The sequence below is a fragment of the Dasypus novemcinctus genome, chromosome 18 (assembly GCF_030445035.2).
Source record: "Dasypus novemcinctus isolate mDasNov1 chromosome 18, mDasNov1.1.hap2, whole genome shotgun sequence".
NCBI classification, from domain to species: Eukaryota; Metazoa; Chordata; class Mammalia; order Cingulata; family Dasypodidae; genus Dasypus; species Dasypus novemcinctus.
In genome coordinates, this window is record NC_080690.1 from 17,884,453 (window position 1) to 17,898,054 (window position 13,602).

At 38.3% G+C, this 13,602-nt stretch overlaps 1 long non-coding RNA gene across 1 annotated transcript in view; it reads right to left on the bottom strand.

The window, feature by feature from the left end:
- Window positions 1-1,238: 1,238 nt before the first annotated feature.
- The window catches only part of LOC131274309 (uncharacterized), a 72,408-nt gene continuing 60,044 nt past the window's right edge, over window positions 1,239-13,602 (bottom strand). Inside the window, exon 4 of the long non-coding RNA XR_009181523.2 lies at window positions 1,239-1,315. This is a non-coding gene — a long non-coding RNA (uncharacterized lncRNA). The remainder of the gene's footprint in view (window positions 1,316-13,602) is intronic.

Consider the following 13,602-nt stretch of genomic DNA (forward strand, 5'->3'; position numbering starts at 1 on the left):
ACTAGTGTTTCATGTTTAGAAAATGTTTAAATTGCTTCTTCGATTGGCTTTGCTTTTCATAGAATCCACATAATATCATATGCAAACTATCAGGACAAAACCAAAGTATTCTATTTTATCACATGGAAGATGGAGAACTATAACTATAAAAATCTTACATTTTAAGAGGAAGCTGAATAAATGGAAATGACTCTAAGACACTGTAAAACATTACACTTCTATATGTCCTATGGTTTTAATTACTTATATGTTTATGGATTAAAAAAAAACCCAAACTGCTAGCCCAACTGCTCTCCTGAGTTTCAGACTCATCCAACTCAGTAAACTCAGTGTGCTCTAAACAAAATCCATTATCTCCCTTTTCCCCATATTTCTCCAAACTTGCTCATTCTCTCACCTTCCTATCTCATTACCACACATAGTTACCTCAAATCAAAAACTTGGGGGTCATCTTCAACTCTTCCCTAATTTTCATATCCCACATCTAATTAGTCACAAATCTTGTTGTTCCAACATCTAAATATCTCCCAAGCTCATTACTTTTTCTTCATCATTCTTGCCACTATCCTGATCAGTCTCTCATTATTTCTTGTCTGGACTATGGCAGTTATTTCCCAGCTGATCTTCCTGATTCTGGTCTTTCTCCCTCCATTCCATCACTCAGATCCCTGACATAAGCATATAATCAATCTGGATGAAAAGCAACTGTACATGGCAATAGATACCAATGTCTTCAAATCATGTTCTTTAAAATATGTGATGTCATAGGTTAAGACATAATCAGTTAAACATAGTTCTGGAGACAGGTTGACTGCTCGGTACAAGAGTCAAATGAAATATAACAATGAATGATATATCAGTTCACTTGAAATAATACTCATGGAGAGATGACATTTATTGGATTGTGAAGAGACAATGTGAAGGAACACTGGAAAGGCGTTATAGATTACAATGAACTTCTCTAGTGTCTCAAGGACCACATGGTCTTTGTCTGGCAAGAAGAGGATCATTTACTAAAGCCTATAGCTGGACAATTCCAGGAGCCAAAGTCAAAACCAACAGGAATAAACCTTTCTATCCAAAAATGGGAAATAAGTTGTTAAAGTTGCTAAACGGAGGTTTCATCTACTTCAGACCACAGTGAACTCCTATCAGTGGCTTTAAATGAGGGCATTACTACTATGTCAAGTCTTTAACATACCTAATGCCTCCAGGATAAAGAGGGGAAGAAGGCCCAAGGGTAGCATGTCCAGGGAAAACAGCAGTGTGTATAAAACGCAATGAAGTCTGGAGACTGGAATGAAGCCAAATAAGACTAGAAAACAAGTAGATATGAAACATGGTATTTAAGAAGAGTATTTTAAACTACCTGTGTTAAAAAACCAGCTTTTAAAAATATTCCAAATATACTGAATTAATATTTTTATAAAACACAATGAAACTGAATACTAGAAAAATGAAATATAGCAGAAATACAAAATCCAAGGCCCATTTTTTTATGACTAGATTACCTAGACATAAAATTATTCTGTCAAGCTGCCATAACAGTTTCTATTTTTCTTTCTTATAATTTACTTTTTATTTAATTTTATTAGAGAAGTTATAGGTTTACAGAAAAATCATGCAGAAAATGCAGAATTTCCATATACCCCCCTCACATACACAGTTTGTCCAATTAGTAACAGTGATTTGCATTAGTATGGTACATTTCCATAACAGTTTCTAAATGCTCACTCTTAATTTTGTATATTTCTCATCATGAATCAGTAACAAACATTTCATAGACTGGCACTGGTTCAAGAGTCACACTTTGAGTAGCATTGGTTTAAACTTTGTATTCAAGAAAAATGCCAAGTATTTTCCCTCACAAAGATATATTCCTGGGCAAAAACCAAGTGGTTAATTAATGTTCATGTAGCTTTCTTTCAAATACTGAAAGGTTTTGGCTAGTTTGGTCCTTAGAAAACGTCCATCTCTGATCAGGCTAACTGGAGACTATCTTTGTGAGAAAACACCTATAAAACTGGTGTAGCTCAAGTCAACCTCCAGAAAAAGAATGGTTGTTTGGATTAGAAACTCACCAGAGAATATATAAACTGTGACTATAATGTTGCCTGTATTGTTTACTGATGGATTTTTCAGTCAATCAGCCATTAAGAATGTCCCCTTATCGCCACCAGATCTCAATCAATTATTACTATGTCTGATTTGATAGGCTGATAGACACGGTGATAGAAACATTAGTGATAGGACAGGCTCCTTTAGCTTCTATTGAACAATAAATATCCATCAGGCATGAGTTACATGCAGGCTACTTGCTGTCCTTATTCTAAATACAAGGGCAGCTGTCTCTCTTGGGAAAGGACATGCATAGTCTATATTTAAATAGTGGGTGGAGAGCTCAGCTTCTCACATTCACTATTGTTTTGGGTTAAAAGGGCTAGGAAATATAAGCAGGGATAACCAAAAGAATGGATGGCCAGAGATCTTTTTTTCTTACCTTTAAAATCTTATCTGCAGATAAATCTTATTCACAATTTCATAATTGTGGTTTGAAACTCCATGACAAGACACATTTAATGTGACTCTCATGGGTTGCTCCTTATTATGGCCAAAAGCAAAAGGATGGTTAGTGGTAACTTTAGAAATGAGGAAGTGGATATAATGCATGGAGAGGATAAGTATTAACTTACAGATCAAACCGTAATTTGATGGGACTGACATGAGGAACTTGGAGGAGAGAAGAGTTCAGGGTCATAGCCTGCAAGCATTAAAAAACAGAAATACTGTGGAAGTGGGAGTTGTGATTGGCAAATGTGCATCCAATATGTTCTAAGCACTGGGATGCAACGTTAATAAAATGCTGTCTCTGTTTTCATGGTCTGATGTCAGAGGCAAACATGGATACAAATAATTACAAAATGGTGGCAGATGTGCAGGAATAGGAATTTGTACAAGGCACAGATATACAGATGAGGAAGTGATTAACTCTGTCAGATTGAGTTGCAGTGAGAAAATAAAAAAGTAACAAGGCAATTTGTATTGGTATCGTGACACCCAATATGTTAATGTAAATCATTTTTAGAAGTTGCTAAAGAGAATTAAGGTCTAATTCACCTTGAGTCAAGTATGCATATAAACTTCCCACTGGTAAGGAAGGATCTTAGGGTAAAGACTTCACATCAGGATAATTACATTCTTTTTTTTTTTTTTTTTAAGATTTTATTTATTTCTCTCCCCTTCTCCCCTGTTGTCTGCTCTGTGTCCATTTGCTGTGTGTTCTTTTGCATCCATTTGCATTGTCAGGCAGCACTGGAAAACTATATCTCTTTTTGTTGCGTCATCTTGCTGCCTTAGCTCTCTGTGTGTGTGGCACCACTCCTGGGCAGGCTGCACTTTTTTCACATGGGGCAGCTCTCTTTGCGGGGTGCACTCCTTGTGTGTGGGGCACACCTATGCGGGGATGCCCCTGTGTGGCTTGGCACTCCTTGCGCGTGGCAGCACTGCTCATTGGTCAGGTCACCACACTGGTCAGGAGGCCCTGAGTATCAAACCCTGGACCCTCCATAGGGTAGGTGGATGATCTATCAGTTGAGCCACGTCCGCTTTCCAGGATAATTACTTTCCACCAAAAATTATACAAACACACACCAACATCCCTAACCCTGAACCAAAGCCACCCATCAAAACCTCTTATTCAAGTAGAACCAAGTTTCTAGGAGAGAACCATTTTGAGTGAGCACTGGAGGGATTCATAAAAACAAATGATGGCTGGAAAGAATGAGCTCTACTTGATTAAAAACTTCAGGATTTATTCAGTGGTTATTCTGCAGTCAACCTACATCATTGTTGGGTTCTGATACTTTTAGACTCTCTTACATATGCTTTGGATAGATTGGATGGAATATAGGATCTTTATGATCAGTTGGTTTCTAAAAAGAGTGAACACCAATACCCTTCATTATTTCTTGTTTCATTTTAATAACAGCTTTACTGAGATATAATTCATATACCCATCAAATTCACCTTTTTAAAGTGTACAATTAAAGGATTTTAGTATATTTACAGAATTATGTGACTATCACTACTATTTTTAGAATATTTTCATCACCTACAAAAGAAATCTCATACACAGTAGCAGTTACTCTCCATTTCCCTCTTTCCCCCAGCCTCTGGTAACGATGAATCTATTCTCTATCTTTATGGAATTGTCCATTTTGGACATTTAATATAAATGGAATCATACAATATGTGGTCTTATGTAATTGGCTTCTTTCATGTAGCAAAATGTTTTTAAGGTTCTTCCATGTTGTAGTAGGTATTAATACTTCATTCCTTTTTATTGCCAAACAGTATTTCATTGTATGGCTATAGCACATTTATTTATACATTCATCTCATGATGGATATTAGAGTTGTTCTACCTTTTGGCTATTATGAATAATGCTTTAACGAACATTCCTGTAAAAGTTTTTGTGTGGGCATATATTTTCAATTCTCTTGAGTATATACCTGTGAGTAGAACTGCTGGGTCATTAACCTGTGTTTAACATGTTTGAGGAACTGCCACACTGTTTTCCAAAGTGGCTAACCATTTTACAGTCCTACCAGCAATGTATGAGGGTTCTAATTTTTCCATATCATCACCAACATTTGTTAATTTCTGTCTTTTTAAATTGTAGTCATACTGTTGGGTATGAAGTGGGATATCACTGTAGTTATGATTTGCAGTTCACTAATGACATGATGCTGAGCAAATGCACTTCTTGGCCATTTGTATATCTTCATTGGAGAAATTTCTATTCAAATCCTTTAAACTTTTTTAATTGGGTTGTTTGTCTTTTTCATAGTTGGGTTCTAACAGTTTTTCATATATTTTTTGGATACAAGTCCCTTGGCAGTTACATGATTTGCAAATATTTTTTCCCAGTCTGTTGTAATTTTTTCACTTTCTAGATGGTGTCTTGAAGCACAAACACTTTAAATTTTGGTTAAGTTCAATTTGTCTAATTTTTTCTTTTATTACTTGTGCTTTTGGTGTCAAATCTGAGAAACCATTGTTTAACCCAAGGTCACAAAGATTTACTCTTATGTTTTCTTCTAAGAGTTTCATAGTTTTAGCTCTTACATTTAGGTTATGATCCATTATGAGTTAATTTTTGTATACGGTACATCTTCTGCATGTGGATATCCACTTGTTTCAGGACCATTTGTTGGTCCAACTGTCCTTTCCCCCATAAACTGTCTTGATGGCCTTGTTGAAAACCAATTGACCATAAACGTAAGGATATACTTCTGGACTTTCATTTCTATTCCATTTATTTATTCTTGTCTATCTTTATGCCAGTGTCACACTGCCTTGATTACTGTAGCTCAGAAATAGTTTTGAAATAGGGAAGTGTGAGTGTTTTAGCTTTCTTCTTTCTCAAGATTGTTTTGGCTATTCTGGGTCCCTTGCATTTCCATATGCATTTTAGGATCATTTGTCAATTTCTGCAAAAAAAGGCAGCTGGTATTTTGATAGGACTTGTGTTGAATCTGTAGATAAATTTGGGGAGTGTTGTCATCTTAACAATATTAAGTTTTTCAGTCTATGACCATGGGATATCTTTCCATTTATTTAGAACTTTACTTTCTTTTAAAATGTTTCACTGGACTCACAGTATATGAATCCATTTATATAAAATAAAAATATAAATCAATTTATAAAGAGGAAAGGAGATTAGTGGTTATGTAGGTCTAAGGAAGGAATGCTAAGGGGTGTGGAGTCTTTCTTTTTAAAGTAATGAAATTGCTTTAAGATTTTTGAGATTATGAATGTACAACATTGTGACTATACTAAAAGCCAGTGATTATACACTCTGGCTAGAATAGTCAGAAATAACAGCTATGTACAATGGGGAAGCATAGAGAGATTTAGAGATGAGGGATTTTGTTGTTGGTTTGTTTTTTGTTTATTATTATTATTACTGAAATAATGAAAATGCTCTAATGATTGAAGTGATGAACATACAACTCTGTGATTATACAAATGCCATTGATTGTACACTGGATGAATTGTATGCTTTATTAATATGCATCAATAAAATTGATTTGGTTAAAAAATATTTTGTTGGCATTATATCTCTTTCAAAAATGTATTTGGCTTTGTATCTCCTCTATCCTGGTCAACTCCATATGCCAATAATCAATTCCTCAAATCATTTTGAGACATTTCTCCCTTTAGACTTAATTACAGGTATCTTGAGCTCTCAGAATTCTGTGGGAGAGCCAGTCATTAGTCAATCCCTAGGCAACATTAGGAACTATGAAGTGCTTGCTATGTTTTGAACATATCCTTAGACACAAGGACTTTATTGTACAAATAGAGACTGTCTACACAACATGGACAATTTGAGCATGTTTTCTAAAATGAGAGCCAGTCCCTCAACCAGGAGTGACTGTTCTCCAGGCGACATTTAGGAATGTCTGGAGACATTCTGCTGGTCACAACTTTGGGACAGGGTTTGTATACTGGCATCTATCAGGTAGAGGCCAGGGATGCTACTAAACACTCCATAAACATCCCAGGAGAGGCCTCTTCCAACAAAGAATTATCCAGTCCAAAATGTTAATAGTGCTGAGGCTGAGAAACCCTATTTCTATCAGCGCCATTGGAATGGAAATCCTCTTAGCTCTCCTCATGTCACTCAAGGGCAAAAACAAAGATAACATGTGCCCATGTTTACTCCACAGACAGACCAATGTTCTCTAATTTCTTTTTCCCCAGAAAAAGAAAATCAGAGAGTTTGTAAAAGTCCACTCATTCTGATACTTGAAGTAATCACAATATGTTTTTTAAATGCTTCTGTTTTCTATTGAGCACCATGTTTCCATTGTCAATCTTATTTCTTAAGATTTCTTACACAATACCTTATCTTTTGATTCCTTCTTTTATCTACCAAAGAGTCTCTATCATGCTAAAACACACTCTCAATTTGTAGATTTTAATTTTCTTTTAATTCTTAGTGTGGGCCTTTCTTCAGATCCTTTTAGAAGGAAAAACAGAGTTCAGGGAGGCCCTGTTCTGGTTTATGATATTGTGTGGTTTATCATTATTATAATATTACTATCATCTAGTACCTATAAGAATGCTCCTATTGTCATTAAGTTTTTCTGAAGAAAATCCATGAGGTCTAACACTAAAATGGTTAGGGAACAAGGGTCTTAAGCCCAGGACCCTATGGTTCTCAAGTACCAGTGAGGTATTTTAATAAAAATATGCAGAACATTTCAGACAGATACTAGTCCAATAAGAAACAGAGCATAGCAAAAAGAAGCAAAAATTATAGATGCAAAAATACCTACCAGGTCCTGTCTGGTAGACCTTTCCTCAGAAAGCAAGACAGGCTCTACAATCTAAGGATCTAGATTCTAGAAGAAGAGAAGGAGATGCTAGTTTCAGTGGTGCCCCCAATTTATAGAGTCTAGGCAGTACCTTAGTAACTACACTGGGAATCCTTGGTTGAATATAACTGAATTATCCTAATATTTCAGATGACAATATATATAGAGAAAACATTGTGATTTTTACAGTTTTTGCTTTCTCCAAATGTTTCTACTACTTTCCTAAAAAAGGGATAATTCTGTCTTCTAATAGAATTTCCAACTAGGCAGATCATTTTGTCACATGGATGTGCTATTAAAATTTTGCTTTTCTTCATTGCATACCATTTTCTGTTTTATTCCTTTGTATCATGGCTGAAAATGTATATGATTCCCGTCTCTGCCTCTGTTTTTTTTTTTTTTTGTGTGACATCTGTGCTTTAATTACTGTTCGGCCAAGCTGCAGAGACCTGATTCATTTAATGGGAAAGAGAGCATGCCGTAGCAGAAAGCCTGCCAGTGTGGTGGTTAGAGGGCCTGGACGCCGGTCTGGGATCTGTCATTCTCTGGTTGAGTGTTCCAGGATGAGTCACTTCTCTGTTGGTCTCTAGATTTTGTAAATGAGAATATTCTACTAGAAGAACTCTAAGAGGCCACTTCTCTCTCTAATGTTCACTGTTTTCAAATCTTCTTTTATATACATGAAAACCGTAGCTGTATTTTTCTTCCCCTAATTATTTGAAATCGTACGTTAGCTATAGTTTTTGTATGTGTGTGTGATAGCGGTGAAGTTGGAGGCGTGGAATAGGGGAGAGAATGGACTGGTTAACCTTGGTAGACAATAACGAGGTGTAATAAACTATAGAGATAACTTGTGTTGAAGATGCACAGGTATTTAAATATCTCTGTGAGTGGAAATATATAAGCATTCATCATGGTTACAAAATAGCATGCTCATGGAAATGTCATTCTCCTCTCTTCCCCAGGACAGATAAAGCACTGAGGACTCTGACCCACCATTGAAACAGCCGTGAAAAGCCTCGTTCTTTTATAAAGCAGGTCAAAGCTTTGACGCTTCAGCTTTAAATCGCCCCAGCATCTTCCAGCTTGTAATGAGGACAGCATTTCCCTAGTCAAAACATCCTGGTTCTATTTATAGATGTTCACTTCTCGGAATAATAAACAGGAGGAGTAGGCTATTCTCATATCATTTTCCTTTACCCTATTATTTAATATGATATTAAATATAAATAATATTTAATGGAATATTAAGAAAATACTCTAGCACCATATTATATAACTGTGGGCTTAATCTATTACCTTAGAGAAGACAATGACCATCTAATATTTGAATAGTCAAAGCCTTTCCAGAATATTTGACCAGCCGTTGTTTACCTGGCTTTCCAAAATCTATATTTTCAATTCATGGGGTGGGGGTGGGGGGTTTCAGTCCTTTAAATGATTCCAGAAATTTCCAGTCTCCCTAGTTGAAGTGAGGTTGATTCATCCACTATGTAATATCCCTTAGCTGATGTTGCTTTAAATAAGGATTTCAGACAATACAGCATCTATGGAGACAGCCACAATCCACTTCTATTCTTTGTCAAACGTAAGTTTGCACTGGGTTATTTAATGGACCACAATATATTCAGCAGGTACAAAATCCATACCCCCAAATGACTGGTGCATAATTCCATCCCTCTAATCTGTTTTAACTAAGACGTTTTCTCCTGTGCATATACTCTCCATTATCATAGAAGTGATTTTTAATTTATAATTAACAGAGTCTCCTTCTCATTATGCATTCCTTGATCGACTTAGACCCTGTGGACACATCCGGCTCGGTGCTGGCTCTGCCCTGCAGTTCTCCAAATGCGCAGTAGGTGTCTATCTTTGCCTTTTCTTCCTCCTCCCTCCTCCTCTCGTCTCTGACACTGTGATATAGTGCATAATTCCAAAATGGCAGCTTTTTGAAAATTCACCTTGATTATCAGACATTAAAAGTGACTCATCCTGCAGTGACTGTCTGGCAGAAGGGATGGGATCAGACAGCAAGACAATGAGAGGACTGGGCGCATTAGCGCACTAGATTACAGAGCCCATCAAAAATACCTTTGTTCTGTCAAAGAGCCAATCATTTACTAGTTGTGTTCTGCGGAGGAGAAAGAATGAGAGAAAAATCCACCAAACAAACAAACAAAATCCACCCAAGAATTTAAAACCTCCTCAGATCTCTTTATTCTAAGAAGAGAGGGAAGTGTCTGATCAACCATCAAAAAGGGGAGGGAAGAATGGGGATTGTGGTGTTTTAGAATTGGGAATCTATAGACCCATTTCTTTCAGTGGCTATCAAATTTTCTACCCTCAATTCTGTTCTTTGGGGCTCGGTAATAGGGAAGTTGGCAAGTTAAACAGGGTTTGGTCTTGCCTACGACGGCACTCAGCCTTATGTACAGCAGAATATTTTGAAGACAAAGTATTTCATAATTAGGATATTCATTTTTTTATTAAAACCAAAGCTTCTGATTTCTATCTTGCAACATTATAACGGTAATCAAGGCATGTGTGTCAGGTGAAAGAGGAAACATGTGTACAGACTATGATTGATAAACACTTTGTAAGCATCTAAACTGACCCATATAAAAAGGCAGTAGGAATCTTTGAAAAGATGGAGCACATGAATTCTTGCATCGAGGGTGTGTGTGTGTATTTGTGTGCAAAGGAGGAGGGAATTGAAGCAGGGGGAGGAGGGAGGACTGGGGGCATTCAAACCGAGCCCCGTGGGGGGGTGTAATTGGGTGAGATGTGTGCTGAATCGTCAGCAGGACGGCAAGCCCGCCTCGCTTGTCTGATCCTCCAAGGAGAAAAAACACCCAAATGGGAGGTTGGTGCCTGGCTTTCTTCTTTCCTTTTTATTTATTTTTTATTTACTTTTTATCATTTCCATCATTTGCCTATGAACTCAGAGGAGCGGTTTATCAGTCATGGAAAATGCCCCAAAGGGGTCCGGATCAAAGGCAGGCTTTGAATTGTGTACTTAGGTGGAGCTCCCTGCCAAATACATTAATGCAATTAAAACACAAATTCCACAAACAATTATTTTTCCATCTGTTTAGCAATAATAAGGTGATGCTATGTGCCATCGATGGCCTCTTCCTCTTACAAAGATTAAATCATTCAGCAAGTGAATTCAAATGCCCTTCTGCACGTGCACGCTGCAGCAGTTTGGGAGGCCACGGAAAGTCTTATTTACCAGGAGGACAGGAGAGCGGCCGCTGTCACCATGCAGGGATCTCTTGATAAGCATGGCTGTATTTTAACTGACAGTCCTTTAGGAACTAGATGCATTAAAATAACATGGCATTTCACCAGTCGTGCAATATACTTGGGGGTTCGTCATTTCTCTACCCCGCCTCATATTTCCACTCGCAGGTCCAGAAAATGCATCCGTCTTTTGGACCCTCTTAATTACCCCAGAACCAGCGACCTCACTGCTTTGTTGATGGAGGAAGGCAAACGCGGCAGGCCTGCCTGGCCAGGGCGGCTCAGGAGCAGCTACACATTCAGAGACCCATTCCTTTTTGTTTGGATTCCCAGCATACACTCTGAGTAGGGAGAGAGAAAAACTATAATCTTTTAAAAAATCTCTGCCTAAACTTGACCAACAGATTAAAGGGGAGGGCAAAATTTCCACACACCAGCACTCCTAACAGGGGGATGGATTCATGAAAGAGAGACTGGCGTAAGAGTTTGCGTCAGTGGAATTTTAATAAGCCCTAAGGGTTAGCCTCCGACTTCTCTAACAAACAGCTCTAGAGATAATTTCTGATTTTCAGTGTTTATAGAATAGTGGTTTCTCGGTTATAATCAAATGTTGAGGCTGTCCAGAGCCTATTCTGCATGTCCAGCTGATGCTGAAACACAAACCACCAGAAATTATTTGTGGAAGAAATAAAAAGAGGAAGAAATTTTGCAAATTCAAGTGATCACATTAACCTCTTCTGGTGAAATCAGTTCAGTTCAGTGAAAAATACTTGTTAAAAAAAAACTACGCAGATATGTTAGCTATTAGGAGGATAATGATTAACCTAATATTGAAATGGACAGAGACATGAGAGAAAAGAGAAACAATAAACCAAGGAGGAAAGCTTCAGCTAGAGACTGCAGTCCCTGCTACATGTTTTAAAAGCGTAGGAAAGAACACAGAAGCAAATATTGCCAATAATAAAGGATAGTGTGGTTTGCTGGGAATTTGTCCTCTCTTCACCTTTCCTTCACCCTCTCTCTGCTATCCCACCCTTTTACTGAATGCTTGAAGAATTGCTATAATGTGCCAGAAAGGAAACAGATATGGCTGTGGTTACAGCCACATTAAACAAAGACAATAAGTCGTTAAAACAAAGGGCAACATCTGAAGATTTGGCTTCTTATTACACCAAAGCCTCAGGAAAGCAGACCGCTTGCCCTGAATGGTTTATCAATCTCTGTGATGGCACCAGGACCATCAGCAGATGCTTGAGCTAAATATGCTGGAATGAATATTCTTTAGCTTATTTAACAGGATGCCAGTTTTATTTCCTCCAGTGCCATGAATCCCCTTTCATTCCCCAGGCTTACCACTTCCCTTCTTGTTTTGCAGTAGGGGTGGAAGAATGCAAGGGGTTAATAATTGAACTGGTCTGAGGCTCTGTGGCTCCAAAAATGCAAGGAGGTGAAGGAGGGAGGGGGTCTGCTAGGCAGTGCCTTGGTCAGCTTTTAATACATCACAGGGCATGGGATTAGAGGCTGGCTGACCTGAGTTCTAATTCTAATTTTTAATTTTACTGCTTATTTCCTATGTACCCTGGGCTGAGTTAGCCAAATCCTGGAGTTGAGTCTCAGTTTCCTCATAAGAAAAGGGTCAGTAAATTTAGGGAATGGTAGAACTGGGAGGACATTTAGTCAATTTCCCCTATTTTAGAGGCAGAAAATTAAATAACAATAACAGTCACAGTAATGATACTCGTTAATATTTCAAAAGCTCTGAATATGTGCTGGGCACTATTTATAAACACTGTACAGATTTATTCTATTATCACAACAACCCTGTGTAGCAGACAGGATAGTTAATCCCATTTTACAGAGGAGGAAATAGAGGTGCAAGGAAGTTCCATACCCCAGGTACTACAGCTGGTAAACGGTGGAACTGGGTTTCAAGCCCAGATGGTTTGGCTCCAGAACCCATCCTTGCTCTTCAGCATTACACTCTAATAAGCTGGGAAGGACCCATTTCTCACTCCAGCCTAGGAGTGCACTCATTTCGGGGGTGTACCGCCTGAATTAGTGCTGTATGTGGTCTGGAAAACAAATCCTCTGGAGATATGTGTTCCCATCTCTCTCTGGCTGACAATGGCTCCTCTGTTCCCTCCAGCCAGCTTTCATAGTCGGGTGCACGGACCTCCCAGCATGCCCTGACGTACACGGTACCAACCCCAGAGTCAGAGTCCACTCTCTCTCTAGAGGTCTGTTGATCATGACTCCCTCTCTTCAACCATTTCCTTGAAGTTCACTTGAAATGCTATCGCACATGTATTTGAACAATCTGCGTGATACTACTTATTTATTCATTTTTGCATCAGAACCAGCACATGCATACCTTCTGCTAGTCGTTACTTACTAAAACTGCTCCTCAAACAAAAATAAACATCAGAAAGAGAGATCAAGACAGAATAAACAACACCACTGCAAAACACAACCTCTGCTCATGTGATGGAGGCTCATTGGCTATAACTGGTTGCAGAGTGGTACCCTGATGCGCATTGGCAAAGAGAGGAGACTATAGTTTGTCACATTAGCTGTCCTTGGCTAACAGCACTCTGAAAATGGAGACACTATATTACCAGTGTATGGCAATGGATTGTTGCTGAAAGGACAACAGCAGTAACAACAAATCAATAGTGTTTGGGGGAGTTAAATACACAGGTCTGTCCTAAGTCCTGAGGCTAGGTGCCTTGCCTAGAGTTGACAGGTGATAGGGTGGTAAAACCCCACTACAGTCTAGGTCCTCCATTTCTCAGGACATGGTTCCTCACTGGTCTGACACCTGCCTCTTAAGGCTACCATGAAGAACAACTGAGATGAAATAAGGGTGTCCTAAATGACAAATTCAAGACACCCGGGCAAGGCCATATGATCCTTTCTGAGCTGGCCTCACCTGCCATTTCAGCCACATATTCTCACCCTGATGTCTTCACACCTG